Here is a 13,396-nt window from a genome sequence, read left to right as displayed (position 1 = left end):
TCTTTTTTGCGAATGTGGGTAATAAGGAAAGTCAGGCTTCAAAGAAAAGGAGTAACCATATTTACTACACAAAGACCTGTTAAGAAACAGACTGAGAGAAAGAAAACAAGTTAAATGGTATGGGCAAAAATCAACCGAGCCTGTGTAAACTCATCAATTAAACCTCAGAGAGTCGGTGGCAGTCTGCATGGGAGCTCTGACCTCTGCTGTTCCTGACTGAGACCGGGCTTTCCTAATTAACAAGATTCTCCAGAGACCACTGAACTGATGATGAGTTTTGTGCAGGTACCTGATCACCATTGTAAACAGAAGCCCAGAAATTCAGATTGCAGGTGCTTCACTCTGTGCTGCTGAGACGAGTTTTCTCTCTGCATGAAGTCCTACAAAAGAGTTGCCAAGGAACTGCTCTGAAAATTCAGTACACACAAGTCAGCTTCCTTTTCATTCTAGTCATTCAGCCTTACTGAATGTGACCTTCCATGTATATGATTTCATTTAAGCAATAAATTGCATACTCCATAAGAGTATATTTTCTCATAATTTCCCATAGTATTTAAATACACCAGAGGTTTTTGCTTCCTGCACTTTTTGTATGAGATTGCTGCATATTGACACTTTTGCCTCCACAGAGGAGAGGAATGTCTTATTAAAATGGATGCTTTCTACTACATGACCTTTTCAAAAAGCATTTTACATTTTACTTAAGATTCCCAAGCAGTTGAAAGCCTACTATTCACACTATATTTCTGTCCCATTTAATTTCCTCACTCCTCTTCTGTCTTGAAACAATTAGGAACCAGACAGGATTTACTCTAGCTTTGAAGGAGAGACTGCTTCTTAATGGAACGCACGCAGGAACTTCTCAGAAACAACATTATTTCCTTGCATGGATGGAGATACAGGCGATCAGTGACTAAATAATAAAGCTGGGCTGCCTCTCCACTGGAACAATTGGAAGTGTCAGTACTGGGATGTCGCTGTGATACTGGGGAGCTGTTACAGCAGTGCCTGGCATGTCCTTGGACCATGCCAGATCACACAGGGGGCACCAGATTCAACTGCCCAGGCTTCACATTCTCCTAAGCAAAATGGAAAATATCCACGTTCCTTTCAATTGTGTATCATCTTAAGCAAATTTCAATAACTTATTGGATAAAGTCACAGCTCAGGCATCTCAGCAAAGAAAACTGTTCAGAAAATAAAAAAACGATGTGGGAAGAAACGGGAGTAAAGCTGGAGATAGTTTTGCCTTTGCTACCATAAGGCAAAGTCAGAGATATGAGCAAAGTGGATGCCCTGCAACAGGTAGATGGAAGCCCAGGAGGAGAGAGCTGGAGAAGGGCTGCAGAGAGGACCCATGGTTTCAGCTGCCACAGCTGAAGAAGTCACAGCGGGGGGAATTAAAAAAATGAAGCAAAACACCCACAACAAACCAAAAATAATTAAACAAACGAACAAACAAAACCAAGCAAATATGAAATCCAAAGGCTTTGGAGATTCAAGGAGTTGGTTGCAACATTGAGACTCCAGGACAAGAGTCATGGAATTAACCCCTGGTGAGAGGTGGAGGTCCTCAGCAGCCAGCTCGTGCTTCTCTATGCAATTTCACCAACATAATTTACAACATAACCTGGTGTTTGCCTCCACAGTGGCATTATCCCCATTTTCTGAGGAGAGGAATGTGTGGGCTAAAGGTAAAGAACAGTGACACAAGGGTTAACATCCCTGGAGAGTTAATTTTAATGTTTATTTCTCAGAAGCTCATTTCTGGTGCCGTGCTGGGCTGCTGACAGATGAAGCATGTCTGGCTCTATGTCCCTTAATATTTCAACCTTTTAACTTCTGGTCCAGTGAGGAAGTGGTGCAGAAATGAAATGCCACCCATACTGTGACAATGCAATTGTTGTTTTATATCTTAAAAATGTCCTGTTGTTCATGGAAATATGACACCACCAGAAACCAGACAGGAACTAGCTGGAATTACGTACTTGCCTTAAACGCCGGCTTTTTATCTGCAGCAAATCATGTTTCCTTTGTAAATATCTGCTAGTCGTGGGACCAGTTGGATCAAGATAATTGGGGAGTTAAAGTATCAGCCCAGGAAAAGAAATTCATTATAAGTAGTGCAAGGCCAAAAGGAAGCCATCTAAAAATGTTGTTATCGTTAGTTAACTTTTTGTTGTATCTTAGAACACAATCTGAGGTTTGACATTAAATGATGTACACTAATCCCAGCAGTTTGTGTCCTTATGTTTTTAAAATATATCGATGACATATTTTGCTCTTCTGTCACAATTCAAGACTTTTGTATTTCCACCTCAGCACTTAAAGTACGTTTGCTGCAAGTGGAAAGGATGATGGCAAAACACTTCAGAACTGCTTCCAAATATACTGACCTTGAACTAGGTACCCCTTGCTGGCTGCTGTTGCACCTCAGCCATGGCTGGCTGACCAAGGGCTTCTAAGAATGAGGTTGTACAATGGTGTGTGACAAAATATGTGCATGTACAAGGCTGAACTAACCCGTGTTTATATATAATTCAAGAAATATGTGGTTTGATGTCCTGAGCATTTATATAGGTTACTTGTGTCCATCTGATACTGCAAGGAACTAATAATGGGACCCCAAGAAAAAACTCCAAAACAAAGCAGAAAGAGTTATTGGAAACAAACTCTCCAGTTATAAGAATAATTCCATATCCTTTTCTATACTATGTAACACATAGCTGTAAATCAACTATGCAAGTAAGGAAAAAGGCTTTTTTATAAAAAAACTGATTTTGAAATTGCAGAGAAGCTAAGTGTGCTGTATGTTTTAAAATAAATTTTTAATTTGTGTCCTTCTCAATAAAAAAGGACTGATATTTAATAGGCTTTTATTTCTAGTGTTGCTAAATCCTTTACTGCTAAACTGCAGTAAGAGAAAGTCAAGCGATTATTGATGTATGCTTTAATTAATAATTTTCCTCTTTTTCCAGATCTTTGTCAGCACCATGATTGCTCTTATTTTAATAACAGAAGATGGAAAAATAGGTCTAATTAGAAACTGTTGCTTAATATGACATGGGTGGGGGTGTAGAAAACCAAACAAAATAAAGCAAACAAGCAGAGATAAAATAAGTAACGATTTGTTCAAAGAACACCATTGATTTAATAATTTGGGGCTGAAGGAGGGGAATTTTGGAAAGACCAATTAGCTGATGTCTGGGAGGAGATAACTGTGTGGAGAGCCCTTGCTGAGTGTGTAAAGACAGTGGTATCTAAAGGTTAAAAACAACAGCATGAAAACCTGTTAGGAAATAATTCAGGGCTGAACATGCATGAGGTCAAGTGTGAAAGCTGTTTCCTGCTTATTCTGTTATTTATCTCCAAGCAGAGTAGAAATCAATAATCCCATATAGTGCACACTTCTGAACAAAAACTAACCACCCTATTCTGGGTAGCCCATTCACATGAGCTCCAAGCATTGCTAATAATAAAAAACACCAAACAAACAAAAAGCCAAAAACAAACAAAAAAACCTCAAACTTTTTTCTCCGTTGCGGCAAATTAGGAACAGTATTTTACTTCTTCCCTTTGGTGCTGCTTTATATAGAGGTTAGCTCATGGCCACTGCACACCTGAGAGGGACACAGAAGGTAAAGTACAGCTATTTGGATACAAAATGAAAATACATCCCACAAAATGCTTTGATGTCCACAGACTCTGAAGGTAAAGCTAAAACATCCAAGAATGGGAGGAGTATTTGCCCTTATTCACAGAGCAGCATTTTACCATTCTCCTCTTTTTCCTTCTCTCTCCCTTCAAACAGAGGCGATTGCCTGTGGGAGCTGAGGTAGGGACTCATAGAGCCCATTCCATCAGTCAGTTCCTTTCAGTGCAGATGATTTTCTTTTCTCCTTTAGCAAACATCGATTTTCTTAGTTTTGTTTTTTTGGAGCTTTACTCTCCAAGGCTCCACTTGCTCTCGTTGTGCTGCTGCAGATCATCAATAACAGCAAGAAAAACTGGCAATAATGTGGGCTACTTACCTGCTGTTTTCGAGCCAGCAGAGGAAACACAAAAGCACAAAAGGAAGCAGAAGGAAGATGCTCTGGTAGTTAATCCCTCCTTAAAACCCTCCTCTACTGCGATGCCAGCAGGAAAACTTGACAATGGCCAGGCTGCAGCTGGGCAGAGACCTCTGCCTAACACCGCAGCTGGCAGCATCTTTGATTCTCTTGCACATCTCCATCTGATTTACCCATCCCTCATAAACTCTTCTTGGTAGGGACTATCATTTCAGGTGCTCTGTCACGGGGAAATACCACACTGTTCATGCTGTTTACACCTGATCTGGATTGAAGAGGTTTATTCAGTTATTATTGATATGTATGTAACGAGCAATCACTGCAGCATACATTCAGGACAAATGCAACAGGTAAATCACAGCGTTAAACATTGGAAAAACGCTAATGAATGCCTACAAATTTCCTCCTGTAGTGAAAGCCAAGGTGTTTTAATCCTATGCCATCACGCACTCTTCTTGGCAGTGGGGATCCCCTGGGTGCACACCTTGCCTGTGGGACGTGTGGGTATCTCAGCCCCATGGGCAGCCCTGCTACTCACCTCAACTTGCTGAACCACTTCCCAATGGCATCTCAGCCCCAGGGATTTAATTTCCAAAAAGCCATCTCCACTGCCTCCTGTTTGACAGGTTCTGCCTGAGTTAACCCCTGTCCCTTACTTAAAACATCAGGCTGGGGGCTATGTGCTTGTCACGCTTGTGTTCCCATGCCCTGCAGCAGCGAGGCGTAAAATGTGTGTTATTCGCAATGTGCCTGTAGTCACTGCTGAGCAGAGCGGAGATGCTGATGCGCCTGTGTTAATACTTGGACTTGGCAACACAGTGATTGAAAAGGCTGGTTCGGTCTCCTGTTTTGCAGACAGAACATAAACTGCTTGGACTTTTCATCTTTAATTGAAGTAGCTCAGGATCCAGCTACCACCTCTGCAACAAAAGGTTTTTCCAGAACCATCCTCTTCTGAGGCTTAGAAATATTTGTCTAATTTCCATCCTAAATATATTCATGGATGCTTTCTACCCACCGGTGCTTGCACAAGTAATGTTCATTAGCCTGAATAACAGCTATTTCACAGGCTGCAGCACTGGAGGCCTGGTAGGAAGCCCCAACTGCCAGGCAGACTTGTGGGCATCCGAAATCCATTTTTCAAGGAATTTTTCAAGGCTGGAGGATCAACTTCGTGCGAGAGCTGCGTGGAAGCCAGGCTCTCAGCTGGGTGGCAATACTAGCAACAGTAGGAAAGATCTCTGGATGCAAACCAATAAATGCATTATTATACAGGATTTTACATGCAGTGGGACACAGTTAGCTTCACTTGAGAGTGGAAGCCAAATTTTCCTTGGCCATTATCCTTTCTCCCCTACCTGATGCAAGATGGCTTGCAAGGGAAGAAAGAAACTCTCCAAAAGAAAGTTAAATCTTCGTCTGGAGCTTTAGCTACAGTAACTTTGATTTTATTAAACAAAATGAAAAGAAGATTCATGCAAGAATGCTTAAATCAGCATGTAACGCTTTGCCAGTGTCATTGCATTGTCCCAGAAGAGCCTCTATGACAACTCCTGGAACTGCAAGAAGAAGGGATTTATGACTTTGTATCTGTGAACTGTTTGTCCTCATTTATGGTGCTCTCGGAAGGCAGAGCTGCCAACCAGCCTGTGCATCGGAACACAACCTGCAGCTCACCTGCACCCCAGTGCTGTGCCCCCTTCTTCTGACCAGCGGCACTTGAGAGGCTTTCAGCCTCAAGAACCTCAAGATGGCAAATGAAGCTCCCATGCAGGCAGGTCACCCATTCTCTTGTCTCAGTACACTCATCGTTTCTCAGCTGATGAAAAGATTGCTTTTCCGTGCATGACCAGAACACAATTTTCAGCTTCCATTGAGATAATGATTTCATGATGTGTGTCTAAAGCAAATCATCAAAGGTTCCCTGGCACAAACAATGTTGAAGGTAATAGCAGCAACAAGCTCTGATTTGATTGCCTTGGACTACGGATAGTGCCTTGTCCAGGTATCTCCAAAATTCAGCGTAAGATGTCAAAGTTAAGTCACAATTTCTTATTGCCACTCTTAGGGAAGTTCTGCAGCTGCTGCTGCTTCTTCCAAACTAACATAAGCCTGGAGGTGCCTCTACCGACATGCCCTCTCCTTACTGGATTCACTTTCAAGTGTCCTGGATTTCTGCTTATAGCACCCGATTTTGCCTGTGTTTGCCTAATAAGCAGCATTCTTCAACAGTTTTTCTACCTAAGGCTAGTGAGCCTGCTTGCTCCTTCTGGTGACAAGGAGAAAAATGTTTCCATAGTTTTCCAAAACACATCAAGAAACTATTTTGAGGTTTGTTGTTGTTGTTGTTGTTATTTCTTTGCTATATTTATATGAAGTGCAAACATTCACTGTTAGCTTTGGTATGAATACGGCCTTCTCAGAGTTCGCCAATGACTTTCAGACAGTTTGGAACATGTTTTGCCTCTGGCAGACATCCTGGGAAATTTATGAGTGCAACAAGCCTCCAGTTCTTCAGGGGTCTTTGAACAAACTTACACGTCAGCGTAACAAGAATGAACAACAAGCTGCTGTTGGTATTCAGGGACCTTATAAGACTGCCAAGGGACAGGAGGTTCTGGAAATTAATAACCTTTAAACTTTAAGTTCTGCTTCTAAAATGTATACAAAAACAGTTGTCTGTGAATGTGATAACAGATCAAAATGAATAAGCAGAAATGTGGAAATAGATTTAGATGTATGGTTCATTTATCAGCTTGAGCAAGGTAAGTTACCTGGCTGATAAGTAATTTTACTTAAGTGCATGCAGCAAAATCAGGAGATGTTCCTGCTGAAGGCTGACTCTCACCATTTCAGGTTCATATGGCAGGACATGCAATGCCAGGTCTTCGAGTAATGGACCACTTGAGCTGAAAGTTGAGTTTTAAGTGCGGGGAAGACTTTATGCACAGATCGCAGAATCACAGAATATGAGGGACTGGAAGGGACCTCAAAACATCATCTAGTCCAATCCCCCTGACTGAACAGGAACACCCAAATGAGGCTACACAGGAAAGTGTCCAGGTGGGTTTTGAATATCTCTAGAGAAGGAGACTCCACAACCCCCCTGGGCAGCCTGTTCCAGTGCTCTGGCACCCTCACTGAGAAGAAGTTTCTTCTCAAATTTAAGTGGAACCTCTTGTGTTCCAGTTTGTACCCATTACCCCTTGTCCTACCATTGGTTGTCACCGAGATGAGCCTGGCTCCATCCTCGTGACACTCACCTTTTACATATTTATATGCATTAATGAGGTCACCCCTCAGTCTCCTCCAAGCTAAAGAGACCCAGCTCCCACAGCCTTTCTTCATAAGGGAGATGCTCCACTCCCTTCATCATCTTCACGGCTCTGTGCTGGACTCTCTCCAGCAGTTCTCTGTCCTTCTTGAACTGAGGGACCCTGAACTGGACACAATATTCCAGGTGTGGTCTCACCAGGGCAGAGTAGAAGGGGAGGAGAACCTCTCTGGACCTACTAAACCACCCTCCTTCTAATACACCCCAGGATGCCATTGGCCTTCCTGGCCACAAGGGCACAGTGCTGGCTCATGGTCATCCTGGTGTCCACCAGGACCCCCAGGTCCCCTTCCCCTACACTGCTCTCCAACAGGTTGTTCCCCAACTTAGACTGGAACCTGGGGTTGTTCCTGCCCAGATGCAGGACTCTAGACTTGCCCTTGTTATATTTCATTAAATTTTTCCTCGCCCAACCCTCCAGCCTGTCCAGGTCCCGCTGGATGGCAGCACAGCCTTCTGGCGTTTCAGCCACTCCTCCCAGCAAACTTGCTGATAGTACACTCTGTTCCCTCATCCAAATAATTGATTAATATATTGAATAATACTGGCCCCAGTACTGACCCTTGAGGCACTCCACTAGATACAGGCCTCCAACTTGACTCTGCCCCATTGACCACGACTCTCTGGCTTCTTTCCTTCAGCCAGTTCCCAGTCAACCTCACTACCCGATCATCTAGTCCACACTTCCTCCGTTTAGCTGTGAGGATGATGTGAGGATGATGTGGCAGACTGTGTCAAATGCTTTACTGAAATCAAGATAGACCACATCCACTGCCTTACCATCATCTATCCACCTGACTATGTCCTCATAAAAACTATGAGGTTGGTCAAGCACGACTTCTCCTTGGTGAAGCCATGTTGACTGCCCCTTATGACCTTCTTATCCTTGATATGCCTTGAGATGGCACGAAGGATAAGTTGTTCCATCAGTTTCCCAGGGATGGAGGTGAGGCTGACCAGTCTATAATTACTCGGGTCCTCCTTCTTGCCTTTTTTGAAGACTGGAGTGACATTTGCTTTCCTCCAATCCTCAGGCACCTCTCCCGTTTCCCAAGACTTGGCAAAGATGATGGAGAGTGGTCCAGCAATTACCTCACCCAGCTCCCTCAGCACCCGTGGGTGCATCCCATCTGGACCCATGGATTTATGGATGTCCAGATTGCCTAATTGCTCCCTAACCCAGTCCTCATCAACTGAGGCAAACTCCTCCATTGCCCCAACTTCCTCTGGGGCCTCAGGGGTACGGGGCTCCTCAGGACAGCCTCTGGCAGAGTAGACAGAGACAAAGATGTTCAGTAACTCTGCCTTCTCTGTATCTTCTGTCACCAGGGCACCCACCTCCTTCATCAGTGAGCCTACATTGCCTCTAGTATTACTTTTGTCTGTCATGTATTCAAAGAAGCTCTTTCTGTTGTCCTTGACCACTCTCGCAAGCTTTAATTCTAAGGAGGCCTTAGCTTTCCCAGTTGTCTCCCTACACCCTCTGACAACAGCCTTATATTCTTACCAAGTGGCCAGTCCCTTCTTCCGTGATCTGTAAACTCTCCTCTTCCACTTGAGGTTACCCAGCAGTTCCAGCAGCAATGCAAGGCAGTTTTCTTTATGGAGTTCAGGAGCTGATTAAGCTGTCATGTTTCAGGTTGCTGCGTATCACTGATGGACATCTTACAATATGGCTCGCATTGTTTATGCATTTTTTGCATGTGGCTGGACTTGCACAGTGGAGTCAATACTTCCATATAGGATCCTACGATGAGCATCTGCCCTTGGACTGTTGCATAATGAGTAAGGCAACATGGTAATTGACTGTTGTTGAGAGAGCCTGGGTCCAAGCTGCATTTTTTTTTAATGTGGGGCTGTACCAAAGACCACAGGTATTTCTGCATGTGGGATGAGATGGAGGTGGGCAGAGCCCCAGCAGCAGAGGTGTGTGGAGTAGGAAGCACCCGGATAAGTCTCCCACTTGACAGTGGTGCTGTCTGGTAAGAAGAGACCCACAACCCACTGAGCCCCATAAACTCCACTCTATAAAGAGGCGATCCCCAGCCACAGCCAGATACCTCCAGACTACTGTAAATGAAAACTTCTCTCAGTCTTGCCACTTTCCATAACTCAGGAGCCAGTGTTGAGATGTCTTCTAGTGCTTCAGAGGAAGCCAATTTGGGTAAAACACCATTGGAGCTCAAAGCAGGAACAGTGGGTCTTCTGTTGGAGTGGGAAGGAGCAAGGCGCCTGCGGGGCTGGGAGTGTCACCAAACACTTTGACAGGGCAGGAACACTGCCAGGATTTGGGAAAACCGGAGAAGTTCTCCTGCAGTATCCTATAACTCAGTTCCTGAAGAGGTTTCACATTGTGGGATGCACCTGCAGAAGTCCGAATGCCTGGCACATGTGAGCAGAGCCTGGGTGTTCCTGGGGGTCTTGGTTATGGACACATGAGATCTGCAGTGCTGTCTTATGCCTTGGCAAGCACTGTTCCCAGTGCCTGGGTGCACGAGGGACAAGTCCCATGAGCTGGGCACGTCCCTATGACAGTATTTTCAAAAATACTCAGTTTTCACTGAAGTTGAGGCTCTCCGTGTCCACAATGGTGTGGCACCTGTTTTTTTTCTGCACAAGACCTTAAAAATTCTGGGCCTCAAAGTCCTTCAGGCAAAGATTGCCTTTTTCTGCGTATTTTTAGAGCACCAAGGAGGCCTGAGCTCAGCAAGAGCCACCAAACAGAAAGGATTGCTTTTGTATGGCTCCCAGGTAAATGCAGAAAAAAAAAGGACCATTCTCGGTGAGGAGGGCTTTCTCTGAAAACAAGGAGATGCTAAAATAACTATTATTTGGAGCCTGGAAGGACTGACTTTGCAAAGTCAGAGTAATTTTAAAGTAAACATATTTTAAAGTTTGCTTTAACTGGATTTTTTCATCATTTCTCTCAGCAAAAGAACAGGTGGTCAGGGCTTTCATGTTTGGTGGTTCATGTTGCATTTATGCTTACATGTCCTGCAGTGCCCCACATCAGTGGGAAACAGCACTGTAAAATAATGAAAAAGAAATTAAAATCTGCTTTTGTGCTTTATTGCTATTTTGTCTACTGTTACTAACAGAGATTCGCAGGAGAAGAGTAGCAATTAAAAAAAAAATGCTGGATGACTTCGGGTCATTTTTAATTATTTGTGACACTAGGAATGAAATGCTAATTTCAAGTCAATGTAGCGAAGGCTTACTATTGCTGCAGAACTCCTGCCAGAGAAGCTCCAGCCATATTATCACTGGAATCACACACTGCTGCTTCTGGCAAATGTCACACCCAAGGGGATGTAATCGGTGAAGGGGTGCCTCAAATGAGCACATGGAGAGGAGGATTGGGACACTAAAAGCAGAAGAAGAATTCAACTTGGAGGGAACCAACCACATGTGCTTGGATAAGAAGATGTTTGGGAAGGATGAGCAAGGATCCATTTTTATTGGCCTGGAGGGAGATGCTGCATCTAATGGACAGAGAACATGTAAGACCTTCATAGCCCAACCAAATTCAAGGAGAGACTTGTTACTGCTCCTCTGTTTGGCGACTCAAATCACCAAACTGGCTTCATGGCAACTGGCTTCTAAAACTTGCGCAGAAAGTTGAAGAAAGGGAAGGAAAAGCATATTTCTGAAATCACGAGGACACACATTCAGTCCCTGAATAGCCTTTGACAAAGGTCCTTGGGCATGGTGCTGGTTTTTTAGGCTTTTTGTTTTATTTTTAGATCAGACAGATTTCTACTGGCTTGACCTGTTCTTTATTCCATCTTGTCAAAAGTAAAAAGGCAAAAAGCTTTCTCAGTATGTGTCACACAATGTGAGAGCTATTGTCCACCACAGTACAACTAACAGTATCAGAAAAGGCTTGTCTTCTACTTTACATAATATTTCAATACATATAAATTCTACTTATAAGAATCATTATTAGAATATAATGGAAATAGAAAGCAAATACTGCCAGTGGGGCCATGCTGAACAACACTGACTCATCTCCTTGTATCTCTTAACACTCCAGAAGCCAAACAAAAATGCATGAACACTATTAAAAGGTTGTGGGTTTTTTTTCCACTCAAGAACTTTGAAGTTTTTCTTGTAGCTGCTGTTACAGACCAAACCATAAAACCAGAAGACTGGCTGCACAGAGCCAAGCTAAGGATTCAATATCCTGTCTTTGGCTGAGAACAATAACAGATGCTCGGAGAAAGAATGCAAGCAATAGCGCATTTATGGAGTGATCTTTCCCCTGGTACGCACTCTCCGTTTCCAGCAATAACTGTTTAAGAACTTCCAGCATCAGCTATGGCATCCAAACCATCACGTTTAATGAGGGACTCCTCTCACTGGGCTGTCACCAGGTTGTTGTAATTAGGTCTCGAGTAACTCTGCGCCAGCTGGAGCTGGGCAGAGTCCAGACGGCTCCTGAAAAGGGCTCTGAGGTGCAATCCCGGGGGCAGAACTCCTGCCTGGCATCCTCCCGTGACATGAGGACCTGCCACTCATCCGCTCCCTGAGTCCCCAGCCACTGGCACGGCCGCCCTCAAACCCGCCTGGCACAGGTGTTCTGGTCTGTGACATCGTTCCTTGGGATGAAGTGACAATTAAAGAAGAAGAAAAAAAAGAAGTACGAAACACAAGCATTTCCAGGAGCCCTCCCAGTAACTTGTACTGCTGGAAAGCTGTTATTTTGCAAGTTTCAGGAAAAAGAAGGAAAGTCTATACATCCTTCCCCACAGTTTACTGAAGTAGTTTCCCAGGAACCGAGCATTCTTTACAGATGTGTTAAGTGACTGAACGGCTGCTTCTGGTAAGAGGAACAAAAATCTTTTAGAAACGCCTAGACATAATGTGGCAAGACTAGACCTAATGTAGCAAGACTAGGCCTAATGTAACAGGTACTTAATAGAGAAACAATAGCTCTACAGAGACTGGACATGAGGCAAAGCGGGATGTCCTCAGTTTGCAAAGTGGGAAAGCGTAATGTTCCACTAAATGAAGAAAGGGCTACATGACTTTTGCTGAGTAGTAGCACAAGAAGACAACACGCATGCTCAAGAAATCAGGTCAAGAAGCTGACACTGGGGTGGGACCAGGCTGCAAAAACAACTGGGGCCACTAGAGACCCCCAATGAAGACCCTTGAATAACAAAGAAGGACTTCTGGCAAAGGGTGGAGTTTTGTAAATAATTTATGTTTAATGCATGAACTAAACAGTAGAAACAAATGAATATGCAATTGGCATGTGTAACAAATACTGAGAAGTGCAAGTCATGTGCACGTGTGATTTGAGGAACGATCCTCCGAGCGTCCGGTGTGCTGCAATAGAAGTACCTGCTTTTTAACACTTTCAAAACAGCGTTAGAGTCTTTTTGCCAGCTTTTCGGTATCACTTCTTCCCCTAAGAGTAAGACATTACTTTCTAGAACACATTTGATAAATCCAATTTCAATAATACCAAGTGTTTTTCTTCCCTAACACTGTTTTTCCTTTTGTGCCCAGACCTGTTGACACCCTCCCTATACCCCCATGTGAGAGGCCTTGCTATGTGTTAGGGGTGCTATGGGTCCCTGCAACCACTCAAGCACCAGGTGTTCTCATGGGGCAGCTCTGATCCCAACAGGATCAGGAGTCTGGCTGACAGTGCTTGGGCTATGCGCCTGCCCTGGTCCCCAGGAGGCAAACAGGCTCCAAAAGGCAGTGAAAAAAAAAAGTTAAAAAGCCCAAACAATTTGCAGATCTTTTCATTCTGGAGCCAGGGACAAGCTGTACTTCACCTAAATGACCTATGGTCATACCCTGAGAAAGCCCTGCTGGGCTCAGCATCCTCTCAGGTCCTGCATCAGGGGTCCCCCAAGGTCACCTATTCTCAAGGTGTGCTTTTTTGTGTTGATTTTTCCTCTATGTGGGACAGTGCAGCTCTTTAATTTCACTTTGCATGAGGCAGGATTTGTGAACTTTATCACATCAAGTTCAAGGA

Source organism: Nesoenas mayeri (genome assembly GCF_963082525.1).
Source record: "Nesoenas mayeri genome assembly, chromosome: 1".
NCBI lineage: Eukaryota > Metazoa > Chordata > Aves > Columbiformes > Columbidae > Nesoenas > Nesoenas mayeri.
The sequence above is the reverse complement of the archived record's forward strand: the minus strand, read 5'-3'. Positions refer to the sequence as shown.